The sequence below is a fragment of the Lissotriton helveticus genome, chromosome 11 (genome assembly GCF_964261635.1).
Source record: "Lissotriton helveticus chromosome 11, aLisHel1.1, whole genome shotgun sequence".
Lineage (NCBI taxonomy): Eukaryota > Metazoa > Chordata > Amphibia > Caudata > Salamandridae > Lissotriton > Lissotriton helveticus.
This window is the reverse complement of record NC_136072.1, coordinates 139,885,547-139,902,414: the sequence shown is the minus strand read 5'-3', so window position 1 is coordinate 139,902,414 and position 16,868 is coordinate 139,885,547.

Below are 16,868 nucleotides of genomic sequence, written 5' to 3'. Positions count from 1 at the left end.
CCCTTTGATGTTACTGGTTTAAAGTGGGTGATACTCTACTCAAGCAGGAACAACAATCCTTGTCAGGAGGAATTTACAAGCACATTTTAAATTGACCTGTGCTCAGTCCTCGGGTAGCTTAGCCCAGAGGAGCTAGTCAGAGGCAATGTGTAAAGTATTTGAATGACATTTCAAACAGTATCACAGTGAAACTACACCACAAAAGGATACCACAACACATTAGACAAATAGAGCAATTATTGATAAATAAAACAAGACTAAAATGACAAAAGTCCAATCAGTAGGATCAGAGCTATGCACGCTTAAGCGCCAACTGTGGATATCTTGTTGCGCAGGACTGGGACAAAGTCACAAGTTCAGGCTGACTGCAATGGAGTATGGCCTGGGTACCTGGACCGTATAAGTCCTGCTGAACAGAGTACCTTAGATCTTGGCTGTAGAGTGTTGCAAGGTTCAGCATTGAGGATGCATCATGCAGCCACGGAGACGCGTTGCTCCCAAGGAGCTGCATTGAGAGGTCAAGGATACTGCTGATGAGAGCTTGTGATTAAAAGTCCAGCATTGAGAAGGCGTCACATAGTTGGGGCAATGTTTTAGTTCCAATGCACTGGGGAGCTGTGATGTAATAACCTGTATCTTTGTCAAGGATTCAAACAGGAAACAGTTCTGTTGTGGTGGCAGGGTAAATGTGGAGTCCTTCTACTGGGGTTTGCGCCACACTTCAGAGTAAATGTATTGGTTCTGCTGGGTCCATAAATGAGTTGGCAGAGCACCTTCAGGTCCACTTCCAAGGTTCAGAACTGGAATGACATCACTTGACAGGGTAGGACTCCCAGCTGGCAGATTCCAGACACTGGATTCGAGATTGTTGAAACCTTCTGTCCCTGAGGCTAAATTCAGGAGGCCATCCAACCAGCCCTTGGAGTCACTTTGGGGTCCTAGATTCAACAGATGCAGATCCAGTCCTTTTCACCCAGGCACGAGGGCAGCAGACAGCAGGTCAGCACATCAGGGCAAAAGTTTCTTTGAGCAGCAATCCAGCAGAGTCTGTGTCCTTTCAGCAACACAACAGTCCTTCATGACGCAGAGTATGCACCGATTCAGACGTGTACTGACGAGGTGTTGTCTGAGGTCCAATATTTATACCTGGTGCCCTCCCTCTTGAAGGTGGGAGAAGCATCTAGTGGTTTCCATTCGAAGTTCCCATAAGTCCTGCCTTCCATGTCCTAGATACAGAATAACTACAGGGGCTATGCAACCCTTTGTGTGAAGGCAGGACATAGCCTATTCAAGTGTAAGTAGGGCGGTGCTCAGCTCCACCCTCCCATCCTACCAGTGATGGTCCATCCAGGCACACCTAACCTTTCTATTGTGTGTGGATGCCTGGCTGGATGACACAAAGCCCACAGTCATCTACACTCCGTCATGTGGCCTAGAGAAGGACTACAAGCAATAAATGGCCTTCTTTCTGAAGGAAAATGCAAACTTTCTAAAAGTGGCATTTTCAAAATTTTAATTTAAAATCCGGCTTTGCCATGAGAGAGGGTTTTTTGCTACAATTCCAAAGACACCAAACTTGAACTGGTTACCTTTTCCCATTTGGAAATAACAGCTTACTAAATATAATAAGGTAACCCAAATGTTAACCTATGGGAGAGGTAGGCCTTGCAGTAGTGAAAAATGAATTTAAGAGTTTTTAACTATAAAGATGTCAGAAATTAAGGAGACAAAGGCCCCCATCCATGTGCCATCATTTATGGAAGTCTTCAAAAACAAAAAAAAGGAATAACCGTCACAATTGGAGGGAAGACTAAGGCAAAAAGTATTCTAACATGGCCACCCCAACATACCTGCAGGGAGCAGTTCGTTGTTTTGCCCTTTCCCTAGCCAAGATCTAATGTGAACCATGTGCCTTCTAAAATCTGCTCATTCACTGAAGTAAAAATAGTGTACGCACCTAGGGTCTGGAGGTTCATCGTGACAAGTTTAGTCAGGGTAATTCTCAACTTGTGCTTCCAGGTAGTTGTATCTGCTGAACAAACAACAGAGCGTACGGCCCATAATGCTGGAGGAGGAGTCATTCATCAGGAGAAAAGTTGATATTAATCGGAGCCTGTGCGTTAAGTAGAAAACAACATTTATTCTTGCTTGTCTCCCAATAAAGTTCCTGTTGCTTAGCAAAGAAGTATCAAAACACTGAGCATGCGCTCTGCAGAAGCATGGTCAGAAGGAGTCTTGGTGTTTGAAGCTTGAGGTAGTATTTCCGTTTACTGGCTTTGAGACCCCATGTTGAGAGAAGTTGGTGCTCCATTCGAAGTATTTACAACTGAGCTGTCATGCTTCACATCGGGAACGGAGCAAATCTAGCTAATTAACCAAATTCTTGTACATATTTCTAGATTTCTGAGATTGCTAATGAACTTATACGTGAATTGAAACAAAAACATATATTACTATATATATTTCTAAATGGCTCTGAGCGCGCTATGTGAACAAGCTCCCTAGTGGAGTGAAACGCGTCATCTTTCATTAAATAAATCGCCATTCTGCAACTCACTTGAGGCTTGATTGGTTTCTTGGCCGGATTTTCGCTGCACTCTATGGGGCCATTGGAGGTCTAAACCTGTTGTGTTCCGCCGACCACTGACGGAACGGGGACTGCTTTCTTCATATATATATATATATATATATATATATATATATATATATATATATATATATATATATATATATATATATATATATTGATTACCAATCCATTTCCCTCTGATGAAAGGAAGGCACTGACTCCGTGTCTTTAACTCAAGAAAAGTTTTAATCCGACATGCTGCACAAGACGCGTTTCGGCGGAAGCCTCCGCCTTGCTCACTTAACTCTGCAGTGAATGGCATACATATATATAACATCGCCATTTTGCAACTCACTTGAGGCTTGATTGGTTTCTTGGCCGGATTTTCGCTGCACTCTATGGGGCCATTGGAGGTCTAAACCTGTTGTGTTCCGCCGACCACTGACGGAACGGGGACTGCTTTCTTCATATATATATATATATATATATATATATATATATATATATATATATATATATATATATATATATATATCTATACTACTATAATAAAGGAAGAACTTTGAACCTTTGAGGCCGGTAAACTCGGGAACCACAGTGCCAATCCACACACCCGATACATCTTTGTAATCGTCACGGTGTGCAGATGGACATAGGCTATATAAAGTTAAAAAATATACGTTATTTAAAAAATTTAGGGGAAAAAAAGTAGTCCCGTGGAAGAAGCGCCGGCCGCGACCTGCGTGCTGACGTCAGGAGCGCGAGGAGGAGCGGTGGACATGGCGCGGGGAGGAGCGGCAGACAAGCGGGGAGGAGCGGTGAGGAGCGGCGGACAGGCGGTGAGGACCGGCGGACAGGCGGGGAGGAGTGGTGACGAGCGGCGGAGCGGTGAACTGAGGAGCGCGGGGGAGTAGCGGCGGCTGAGGTAAGGCTTCGGGGGACCAACGGACAATGTCGGGGCAGGCGAGGGCCGGGGCGGGCGGGGGCCCCGAACACTCATGGCAGGGGGCGGGCAGGGGCCGGCGTGGGCGGGGGCCCTGAACACTCATTTCGGAACGGGCTGCTATGTCGGGGCGGGCGGGGGGCGGGGAAGCCTGATTGCTCCCGGACAAGGTCGGGGCAGGCTGCTAGTATATATATATATATATATATATATATATATATACACACAAATGTGAATAAAAGTCAAAATAAAAACAAACTAAAAAAGAGGTGATACTTAACTGAACTCAGGCATATCTTCAATCAGCCACCTAGGAACATAATTCAAGAAACAGAAAGATTCAAATCAAAACATAAGAAAAAGGTCAGTGTTGAGAGATTGAGTCTTCATCCTAAGAATCCAACATAACACACAAGTCTGCAATAATGAACATCATACTCCTCCATTACTAGAAGAGATGTCATGGTTATATGAATATGTTTAAGTTAATAGGAGAATGAGTATACTACAGAATATAAAGATATAAGGCTTGTTAGACCTTGCATCTTTGACATGTTTTTCGTCAGTCTGTTTTGCCTCTACCGCCTCTATTTTTGTCTGTGTGTTGGACTTCATTTTTGCTGGTTTTTGAAGTCTGGATACTTTACCAATGCTGATCAGTGCTAAAGTGCAAGGGTTCCTTGTGTAAATTGTGATTATGTTTCGTTATGCGTTGGGAAGAGATAGAGAATTGGAGTTTGGGGTTCCTGGACTCACAATTTAAAAATACATCTTTTAGTGAAGTTTGTTTTAAAATTGCATGTTTTAAAATGCTCCTTTAGAAAGTGGGCATTTTCTTGATTTATCATTCTGTGCATCTGCCTGCCTGTGGAATCGACGTCTGAGGGAGGGTGACAGTTGAGCGGTTGTACATTAACTCTAGGCAGCAACACATAGGTATCTGAGGAGTGCCCTGTATATCCTGATGGCCCATCACCAGGCTGATGGGACTTCCTGAGCCAGAGTGATGGTAGGAGTTGTTACTGACAGCTTAATAGGGCTGTGCCTGTCCTCAAACATAGCTGTCTCCACCCCTAAGTGGTGTGTCTGTAGCCAGGTCAGGGAAAGGCAGGGTCTTGTGCAATACAGACACTTTCCTTTGATGTGTGCCTACTTCAAAGGCAGAAACTGGTATAAGTATTGGAGCTGTGACACCATAACTTCAGAACACTTCTGGACTAAGACCAAATTCTGCCAGGAAGAAAAGATGGATGCTATAGGAGGGACTGACACTCTGCTTGTTGCCTTGTTGTGCTGGCATGTTGCTTGCTGCTTCTGTCCTGGGAGTAAAAGGACTGGACTTTGCTTCCTACATCCTGCTTTCCAAGGTTCTCCAAGTGCTGTGTGTGCTTACGTTCTGTTAAGAAGTCTCAGGGTCATCAAAGACTTCACCTGCCAGTACCTGGGCTCTTCTGCTGAGAGTCCTGACTTGCCAAGTGGCGTGAAATCCAGTTCCGGGGTCTTTGGAAGTAAAATTTGGTAAATTTGAGAGTTCTTCATTGACATTTCCCAGCAGTAAGGAACCGAGGCCACATGTCCTGTGATCAAATCATCACTTCCACTGAAGAACTGATGCATCTCCTCCCATGACAGTAAGGAACTGACGCATCACCTCCCCTGTGCTGCAGTAAGAAACCGACGCACAGCCGCCCTTGGGAGTGAGGAACCAGTGCATTGCTTCGCTTTTCCAGCACCTTACCTCTCCTGCTCCTGTTTTTGTCTTTGATTTTGAGGGATCTCGGATACTTTGTGCTAAAATTGACGCAGCAATAGATTCCTATGAACAGAACTGTTTTAACTTTTCAAAATGATATTTTGACTTGTGTATGTTGGTTGTTTGTCATTTTGATCTTGTTTTACACAAATAAATATTGGTTATTTTTCTAAACTGGAGTGGTGTACATTTCTAGTGTTTTCACTATGTTACTGGGGGTGTATGTACAAATACTTCACCCATTGCCTCTGAGATAAGCCTCACTGCTTGTGCCAAGCTACCAAAGAAGTGGGAAGGGGTTACCTTAGCGGTGTGACTCCCTTATCCTGACTGGAGTGATGGTCCCTACTTGGACAGGGGGCAAACCACTGCCAACTATAAACCCCATTTTTTAACAGTGCTTTCCAAGAGTTTTCACAAAAAAACTAACAGATTGTTATGTTCATAGTTTCTATAGGAAATCCAGTGTGAATTCAGTAGTTACACCCAGAGATAAGGTGGACGAGGTGTGCAACTGAGTGAAGGCCGAAACCAGAGAACTTCAGACAGACTCTCCTTTTCTATCCCCATCCCCTTTCCCCCTCAGGTCATTCCTGGTTCTCATTAGATATTCTGGTTATAGGAAGAGTTCTGGGATGGGCATTGGGACCTGTCATGATTCTGCTCCTGTGCAAGACCAGAGGTAAGACTGTCTTGCACAGGAGATGTAAAACTTGAAATTACATGTCCTACTTTTTAAATACACTGCACCCTGTGCTCTGGGCTGCTCAAGTGCGAGCCTTGGAGAGACTTATTTTGCCAAGTCGAACTGGCTGTTTAAAAACTGCACACACAGACTGCAATGGCTGCCTGAGACATGTTTAAAATTGCTTCCTAAGTGGGAGGCACAGTCAGTGCAGCAGGTCCACGAGTAGCACTTAATTTAGAGGGTCAGGGTACATCTAGTACCACTTCACTACGGGCTTATGAGTAAATGAAATAAGCCAATTGGGGACAAGCAAATGTTTCCATTTCAAGGAATGAGCATTAGCACTTTAGCACTGGTTAACAGTAGTAAAGTGCTCAGTCTCCTAAGGCCAGCAAATTCGAGATGAGAATAAAAGCAGAGGAGGAAGGCAAAATGTTTTGGGGAAGACCACCCTAAGGCTGACAGGTCTAGCAACCTCCTTTAAAGGTACAGGTCAGATTAAATTAAAGATTCAACAACTACAGTGGAGTAAACTTGAGCATGTGCAGCAGGAAGTTAATTACCATGCATCGCTTTTCCAAAGGCCAGAATAGCAGATATTCAGGAAATGACAATGTGAGAACGTGGCAAAAAGATGAATTGTATTTCAAGCACACTACATCCAAAATATTGCAACATTTTTGTATTTCACGACTTCATTGTCCATTATAATCCCTCATGTGAGCTGAAAAAGTTATTTAACTACGTTGATTTTTCTTAGGGTATTAGGGAAATGAAAGCATTTAGTTAATGTATGACACTGTCCGTTTGTGCAGTTTAAAGGAAAACGATCAATTGTCTAATTTTATCAAGGGACGTTCCCTTTCATCATTTTTTTTCTCGTGATATGGTTGTCTGAATATTACACTTCATCTACCATTAAAGCAAAAACATAAAGTTTCAGTGTCATCTACAACCAAAATGGCAGCCCTTGCCATCAGCCAGCCAGATGGCGAGTCACCATTCTGCAAAGACAAATCACATTTACTTCTCTCATTTCAGAAGATTTTATGGGTTCCTGCTTGGTCCCTTTCAGGAGAAAGAGCGTTGACCACTGGTTAGAATAAGAATGTTTTCATGCCACTTTCCATGACTGTAGTAAAAGCTAAGCCCATCCTTATGCGATAATGAAAGCATTAAAAGGAAGGGTAAACTATCAGTTCAAAACCCTGCAATGATGCCATGATTGTCAAATGCATGCTACATTCGGAAGAGTTATTTTACGGTCCCTTATTACCCTAAGGTTTCACATTAGAAGAACAAATATCAAGAGTGATTTACATGTGATAAAAATATTTACAGGACGTTAGGAAATGCCTTGCAACACCCTGCCATGCATCCCACTGGGTGATGCATAATCTGTAGTAGAGATAAGGGTATGGTAAGTGATTATTCAACAAACATTTTTTATTTCATCTGCAAAACAGTTGCTCGCTGTTTTTACCATGCTTACTGAAATAAATGTGTAGAGTAACTCATGAAAGACCCTCAGGCATTGGAACTTCACTGGAGGCAATGCCCTTTGTGGTTTCAGTAAATGGTATATAAATTGAAAAGTGCATTTTTATAGTGAATAAGTTCTTCTTGCATGTCAAAATTGTATTGCCATGCAATTCAATCAGTATTTATTCAAACATGAAGATTAGTACAGCATTTATAGTGATAGATGTTGTGACCATGAAAAAGCTTATGATGTATGATATCTTGTCTTACTTAGATACTTTTCTGGTTCTTCTTCCCATCCAGGTCGCAGCATTCTCTGCAGGTTGAGTGAAGTAGTGGACCTGACCTCGATGGATGAGCAAAGTCCAGTGGCCCTGTAAAGATCCTTGGTTCTCGACACCGTTCGTCACGATCCATGAACTAGCAAATAGGGGTAGTCCATGAGCCTTGGACTATGTGCTCAAAAAACATTATCTTTCACTTTAGGCTTGCAAGTTGCAGATCTGTGGGGAGAAGGAGTACACTCTAGCATCAGTCAAGCGTCCAGGACCTAAGAGGTACCTCTTGGAGGCTAGGACTCGACCTCACTGAGTATACCAGCAGAGTCCAGTGCTAGTGCAGTGTGAATTCTTTAGATGGACACTTTCCAGGTGCAAGGCTACTTTAGCTTTGTGTGCTTGAAGTTTACAGGAGGCTAGTCAACTAGAATTTGGAGTTCACTAACTGGTCCTTAGCACGAGTGGGAGCAGGTCCTGCCCCTGGGGTCTCTTGTCAAAAAGTCAACTGTATGAAGTCCTTTCTTGGTTCAGCAGCTGTAGCAGGTAGATTCTTTCTTGATCCAGCCGTTCCTTCTAATGTCCACAGGTTCTGCAGGTGCAGTCTGTTTCTGTCCTTTCCGAGTTCAGTAATGTTCCGAGGCTGGCAGCAAGTGCTGCTACTTTTATGCCAATTTTGAGTTTGTGGGTGGGGAGCACTCCCTACCCAATTGGGCTGAAATTCTCGCAGGACAACCATACCTTATCTTACTTATTTCCTGGGTGATTAGCACCAAACAATCCCACAGTGCATCTCTCTGCCCAAATTCAAGATGTCGGTACCTGTCATCCTTGGGTCAGCGCTATTGACACACTCCTGAGGTGTACCTAGCATAAAGAGCTGCTCCTCCTGGAAAAGCAGACCTGAAATTGGGTTTCCCCTTCTGGAATAGGATATATTCTAGCCTGTCTAACTGCACAAAGAAAAGGGCAGACTGAAGTGTGACTCACATTTGCCTATCTGAGGAGGCTAAATCTATGAAGGTGGGCCATCTGTGGTGACAGCCCTCTGACCATCCTGTCAGAAGAGGTCATACCTTTTCTCACCAATTCCTGGGATCACTTCATACATTCTGGAAGGGGGGTATCAGTTGTCTCAGGTGGCAACTGCTGCGGTTGATCAGAAACAACTCCTAGAACTTTGGGAGAAGAAAATGTTTACTTTCTAAAGTCACCTTTAAATTAAAAGTTACCTTAAAGTCTACTTCAGCAATACATCATGTTTAATGTAACAATTACTTTAATACCTCTAACTCGTATATTTGGTGGGCCCAAATGAAAGTTAGCACTCAACAGTTGGGCTAATGTAACTTCATGATAGCCACTGGGACTACTGGCTTTGCTAAAGTGAAAACAGAAATTGAGAGTTTCCACTGTCGGGACAGCTAAAACATGAAAACACAGGTTCTAGTTTTAATACCCTGCTCCCTGCTATATGGGCTGATAAGACCTGCCTCTGTGGTGGCTTATAAATATTCAAATGAGAAGTTTGGACTTGGCTAAAGGGTTATTTTAATATGTTGAATTGGCAGTTTTACAGCTGCCCCCCTAGGCTGAACTGGCAAACCTAGAGCCATTTGTTCACTACGTAAACAGCATTGATGCCACAATCAGTCCTGCGGTCCACTATTGACATGTAACATGCAGGCCCCAGGAACATCACCAACAATAAAGTAGGGACTTAAAGGCAAGTTACATTTGTCAATCAGGTATTAGTCAATTGCACATACACTTTGAGGGTTCGGAGCACATGCAATGGGGCCTGGTGAGCAGAGCACTGTGCACTTTGAAGCAGAAAAACCCAATAGCTTCAGCCCCCCCTTTGGGAACCACATCAGATATTCTTGGGGGGAGGAAGCAGTGTCCCAAGGGACAACTGCCTGCTGATTCTCCTAGTGTGTTCCAAAATGTTATGTTATGTTATGTTATAGTGGCTTTTATAGAGCGCACGGCTACTCAAAAAGAGTGTCCCGGCGCTTTTAATTAACAGGCTGCAGTGAAACTAACATAACACATTAAAAAGAGAGTAACAGATACACAGTCAACAACAGAAAAAATAAAACACCGAGGACCTACTGGGAGAATAGCCACGTTTTAAGGTCCTTTCTGAAGGCTAATAAACTAGATGCTCCCCGAAGAGACAGGGGCAAAGAGTTCCACAGTTGGGGCGCCAGTAAACCAAATGAGCGGCCTCCCAGGCGTGCACGCTTTACTCGAGGGACGGTCGCCAGAAGTAAAGATTCTGACCTCAGGGAGCGCGCCGGTTGGTAAAAGGTGAGTCTCCTCTGGAGGTACTTAGCCCCCGTCGCATGAAGCGCTTTGTACGTCAGAGTCAAGGTCTTAAAGGCGATCCGCTTACGGATTGGCAGCCAGTGCAAGGTCTGTAACAGAACCGTAGCACTGGCCCGTCTGTTCAATCCATAGATTGCACGCGCCGCAGCGTTCTGCACAACTTGCAGCCGCTGTAGCAGGTATTCTGGCAGGCCCAGGTATAGAACGTTGGAATAATCCAACCTGGACCCTATCAGGGCCTGCACAGTCAGCCTCCTGTGCTCCTCCGATAGTAGGGGAAGAAACCTCCGTAGCATCTTCAGGAGGCCGAAACACATACCCGACACTCCGAGGATCTGGGCCTTCATTGTTAGCCCCGTGTCCATCTTCACTCCCAAGTTCTTAGCCCATTGGGATGAGCACGAAGGGGGGGCCATGTTAATAGGCCACCAGGCCTGCCACTCTGGTTCCACATCACACCCGAAGAAGAGTACCTCAGACTTATCGGGGTTGCACTTGAGGCTGTGTAGATGGAACCATTGAAACACAGCCTCAAGGCAATCCCGGATACTCTCCCCCTCAAAGTCCACTCCTCTCTTACACGAGAAGAGGAGCTGGGTATCGTCGGCGTACGATACGATCCGGGCCCCGAAAGACTCCGCCAAAGCCGCCAAAGGGGTCATGAAGATATTAAAGAGGGTCGGGCTCAAAATAGAGCCCTGAGGGACCCCGACTCCCAGAGGCGGCATCACGGCGGAATCTGGAGCGGCCCAGACCGTTTGCCGGCGGCCGGCTAGAAAGGAAGAAAACCAGCTGAGCACCGTTCCCCGAAGTCCTATCTCATGGAGTCTTGTGAGAAGACCATCATGGGGAACGGTGTCAAAAGCCGCCGACAAGTCCAACATCACCAGCATGGCTTTACCCCCTGAATCCAACGACTCCTTGATTGTTTCGGAGACCTCGAGGAGCGCGGTCTCCGTACTAAGACCCGGGCGAAAACCTGACTGGGTAGCGTGCAGAATCTCGTTCGACTCTAAAAAGTTGGAGAGCACCGTCTGCACGTGCTTCTCAACAACCTTCGTCAGAGCCGGCAGCAGAGAGATAGGCCTATAGTTGACAGGGGCCTTAGGGTCCAGGCCAGGCTTCTTAAGCAGCGGGATGACCATCGCCTGCTTCCAAGCCTGCGGAACCACTCCCTGGCTCAACGAAAGATTCAGCAGCGGATTAACCAAAGGATTAATAACCTCAGCCAGTTTCGCCAGAATCTTAGCAGGGCAAGGATCCAGGGGCGAGCCGGACTTCAAGTTGCTCAAAAGTGCTAAGGAAACGGGCGCCGAAATAGATGGAAATGCGCCCAGTGTGGGGCCCGGCAACGCCGGGGGCGAACGAATGGCCTTACTGACAGTCCGCTCCTCGGGAATGGTCCCCGGGAAAGAGGCCTGTAGCAATTGGATCTTGCTGGTAAAAAAAACAGCAAGATCTGCCGCCCACACGTCAGAGGGCCTCTCCTCGGCAGTGTTTATCCGGGGCGATGTAAACTCCCTCACTATAGAGAAGATCTCCTTGCAGGAGTTGGAGGCAGCATCAATCCTACCTGCCAGGTAGATTTTCTTACCTAGTCGGATATCTCGGTGATACTCCTTGACCAAGGGCAACTTCTTTTTAAAGTTGCACCTGTCTCTTCAATGGAGATGGACTACATGTGTGCCACTTGTGAATGCAAATGCAGGGCTGGGGGGTGCTGTCACTTGCAGTGCACCTGCCCTGAACTTACAGCAATTAAAAGCGGGAAGTAAAATATGCTTTGCCTTATTAATATTCATATATGCTGTGTAGCAATCTTAGGATCACTATCTCCCTGTTATGCAACCACTCTATGTGCAAATTACACATCACTTGTCCATGAATGGGGATAGTACATGCAGGCCTAGTGCAGTATCAGATCTGACCTGAAGTATGTGTTTAAGAATAATTAAGTTGCATAATAAAAAGCACCAAGAAATAATGCTCTTAGCAAATGGGAGCTTAAAACGACCTTTTTCTTTAAGGAAAGAACTACTCAGTACAGAAGGTCACATCTAAGCATTCCAAAATGTGACATGATAAGTGGCAACTGCCCTCTGAGGTCAGTAAAACGTGATTCACTGAAAACTTAATTTTTCCAATGGATCAATCGACCTTGCATGCCAGAATGTTATTGTCGTGCAATTCAATAAACATTTGTGTAAAGGTGACCCCTGACGCAGGCTTCGCTCTGAGGGATGTTTTGAGCATGAAACATCATGAAACATGTTACCTCGTTGGAAAAGGCACTGCTTGACTGCATTTACAACAGGTCTGTAATTTTAAGACGTTGAATTCAATTTAAAGTTAGCGGTGCCACGTACTAACGTTTGTGTCATTACCTTGCTTTGCTCTAATAGTCCACGTTAAAACAATTCTTCAAGAGGCATGCAAATTCACAATTAGGTGCTAATGGCAGTCTTCCTTCATTCTACATCTTGGTAATGGCTGCAAATTATTTATGGCGCTGAGTGAAAAGTCTGTGATCATAATGGGCGCTGAGAAAAATCACAGAAAGCATTTTAATTATTTATTTATTTAACACATTTTATTTGAAAATGTTGCATAGAGTGCATCCATCAACCGACCAAGACGTGCATAGATCGGTAGACAGTGCAATTAGGTTGTCAAATCATGCATAGGTAGGAAATTAGGAAATTAACATCCTATGTCTCGACAGGGATCAGCTAGAAAGCAGATTCTTGGAGACGTCAGCATGACCCACCCATTTTGCAGATAACATACAACACCTGTGGATACAGGGAACCCCCTTATCTGCCTTGCACCCCTCCCCAACGGGTGGTACTATGTTGATAAGTAATGAATATGTAATGCCACCCAAACCTCAGTGTTATACTAGGATCTTAGGCCATCCGCAGCACCTCCCTAGAGGGTAACCCCGGGCCCATGACTGTTACAGGTGTTAGGGAGTACCCGGCAGCTCATCAGGGGACGGTGGGTCTGGGTGCTTGAGCTCATCTAACAACTCCTCCCATGCCCTGGCCACTTCCATCAACTCAATGCCTCTCTTGGCCTTTCGGTTCAGCACCACAGTCTCGTTACCCACCCATCTCAGTAACTCTTTTTTTCAGCACACCACTTGGGGACCTCTTGGTGTTTTCCAGTTCCTAACAATCTTTCTTTACTAGAAGAAGAGCTGAATCCTGAAACTGACTGGTGACTTTAGTCTTGGCCGTGTGTGGGAACCAACTTAAGAGACGATGACCCAGAGTACATGGGACTTCCCTCTCACTGACCTCAACAATCCCCTCAGCAATCTCCTCCCAATATGGTCGGGTCTCCAGGCAGTCCCAAAACATATGAAGAGAACTCTGCCCCTTCCTCCCTGCACCTCAGGCATTTTTCCTCACCTATCCCAAAGTGTCTGCTAATCCTTCCAGGGGTTAGGTATGCCTGATGAAGCACATAAAGATTATTAGGCTTAAACCTTGTCTTTCGGGAGACTCTGGGCATGTGTTCCAAAATGGATGTCCAATCTTTCTCTAGTATGGGCACCCCCAGATCCTTCGCCCAAGTGGCCCTAAGATTATCTACAGGTTGTAGTGCATCACTCATCAGTATTTTATATAGACAAGTGACAGCTGTAAAGGTCCTGACATGGTGACAAGTATTGACAGCTTTTTTGCATATGGTGGTTCTGCATTGCCCATCCCCCAGTGTCTGCGAACTGCTGACGTCACCACAGCGTGAAAAAGAAAATGGCCCTGTGATAGGTCATATTGTTATTGGAACTACTCAAACGGAAGTAGCATCTCAGTGAAAAAGAGGGTCCCCATTGTTGATATGCCTGCTGCGACCTAGTCCGTAAGGTCTCGCTAATCACCACTGTGTGGGAGCACTTCTAGAAATCCCAGTAGGATATCTGAGTAATATGGGAATTTTCCCCATGCCCTCAGCAGCCTCCACACCCAGCACATCCGCAAACCCTGAAATTCCATGGTGCCCTCTGGCCAAGGAGGGTAAAGACCAAGCAACACCCAAATCAGTTCAGGAAGATCCAGCACAAAAGGGCCCAGTGTCTTCCCAGGAGAGAGTCTGCTTGCCAATTGCCATCCTCTGCATCAGCCATTAAAGTTGTACCATGATATAATGGGTTTCAAAATTGGGAACGCTAAACGTTGTCCTCGCTCGGCCTCTGACATGTGCGTAGAGCCACCCTCCTGTGGCATTATCCCCAAATAAATGAGTGTGTCAATCTCCCGGAAAGGTGTCCTAGGTATCAATAAAGATAGCATCACAAAAAAGGCATAGTAATTGGGAGAGAGACGCCATCTTGAATAGTTTTAACCAGCCTACCACCAATAGGGGGATTGCAGACCAAAGCTCAATGATAATGAGAATAACCCGTAGAGGCCTCACACATTACCCTTCCAGCAAGTCCATCGGATCATGATATAACTAAATACCCAGGTAGGGCAAACATATGGGCGGTAAGGGGGTCGGTGGCAGCTTCCTCCCATTCCGCTTGGCGCCATTCTTTGTGCAGAATTGCTTGCACTGTTTTATTGATTTAAACTTGCTCCGTGAGCTCGAAAATAATTTTACTGTGTGAATTTGAATTTGTCTTTTAAATGAATGATAGGATCTGTTAGAGCGCAGAAACTGATTTTATAGTTGCACTCTGTGAAAAACAAGTCCGCACTCCCACACGCATTGAGGGACCAGCTCCTCTGTAGCCAGACCTGTGCCTGCACGCCCAGTCCGACCCTTCAGCCAATCACGGGTGCGGAAGGCGGGGCAGAGCCAGGAACATCCAGGGAGGCGAGCGGTTAGCGCTCTAGCTCTCCCCTATTCGAGGGCTATAAAGTTTGCGAGGAGGCGATCACTTTTGCGGTAAGGGGGTCGGTGGCAGCTTCCTCCCACTCCGCTTGGCGCCATTCTTTGTGCAGAATTGCTTGCACTGTTTTATTGATTTAAACTTGCTCCGTGAGCTCGAAAATAATTTTACTGTGTGAATTTGAATTTGTCTTTTAAATGAATGATAGGATCTGTTAGAGCGCAGAAACTGATTTTATAGTTGCACTCTGTGAAAAACAAGTCCGCACTCCCACACGCATTGAGGGACCAGCTCCTCTGTAGCCAGGCCTGTGTCTGCATGCCCAGTCCGACCCTTCAGCCAATCACGGGTGCGGAAGGCGGGGCAGAGCCAGGAACATCCAGGGAGGCGAGCGGTTAGCGCTCTAGCTCTCCCCTACTCGAGGGCTATAAAGCAACTCGTCGGCCTAAACGCGCAGTGTTTACGCGCAGTGTGGCGCCTACTCCTGCGCCTAAGACGAGCCGAAGACCAGCGGACGGGACTAGGGACAGGGGGCTATGGCGGTTTGTACCCTTCCTTTAGAGAAGGGCCACTGCACTACTCTTTCATATTCAAGTCAGACTCTAATGGATATGGGCAGGTATGTAACCACACTGTGCACCCACAGGGTTAAGTCTAGCTTGGAGGGGCCTTTTTCTTGTTTGGTGTGTCAAATGCAATTTACCATCAGCGCGGCAACTACACCTTGTAATCCAAAGCGTGCTTTGTCAGTTTTGAAGACTGACTCGCCAATATTGATTACCAATGCCCCTAACGACCCGCCTCTAACTTGTAAGAACCTTTTGTGCAATGTCCGCTCCCTTGTTTCTCATGCAACACAGGTTTGGGATCTCATAACAACGGAGAGACCACATCTGTGTTTTTTTTTACAGAGACTTGGCTTAAGCCTCACACAGTTCCGGCCATAACAATGGGAGTGCCGACGGGGTACAAAATAGTAAGGATGGATCGTCCAACTAAAACGGGAGGAGGGCTAGCTATTGTTTTTAAACAAGAGATGGAGATTGTAGTTACCGAAACTGTGTGCACTTCGGAGATGGAGCTCCTGATTTTCACTATTAACCCTAGCTCCAGGGAAACCAGGAAGGGTGCGCTAGTTTACCGACCTCCTGGTCCATGTGGGACCTTCTCTATTAAACTAATTGAAACTTTGGCACCCCACATACAAGCTAACTCAGAGTTTATTTTGGTTGGGGATTTTAACATCCACAATGAGATTACTACTTGTATGGATGCACAGACCCTATTGGCGGATCTGGCCACACTTGGACTCAATAAAAAGAATCAGGGGCCCACTCACTCAGCGGGCCATACATTAGACTTAGTGTTCTGTAACTCCATAGCTATTAACTGCTTGACTCCTAATCAAGTTGACTGGACGGACCATTCTATTATTGAGTTTCATACTCGTTCCAATTACAAAGCGAAAGGTATCCAGAGGACGATGGCAGATGTCAGGAGACCTTGGAACAAATTAACCCCAGAAGGCTTTAGGGATAATTACATTGAACCAGAATGGGAAGCATGTGGCGATAATGCCACTATCGCTTTATGTAAATTTAACGAAGCTGTGACAGCGACTATAAATCATGTGGTTCCGCTTAGAACATACAAACCTCGACCGGCCCCAAAACAAGAAGTCTGGTTCACTGGTGATCTCAGACATTTAAAATTGACTACGAGAAAGCTAGAGAAAAGATGGAGAGTCACACGTAAGGCAGAGGATAAAGAAAACTTTATGAGGTCTTTTAAAAGCTACCATAAAGCAATTCGAGCTGCTCGGAAACAACATATAGCAGACCAATTATCAGCGGCTGGTACAAACGTGAAAGTCCTGTATCAAATTTTACAGACTTCTAACAAGCCCACTGCCTGTGACACTGAGGGGATTGAGTCCCAAGAACTCTGTGATAATATTTCACAGTTTTTCGTTAGGAAAATTGAAGGT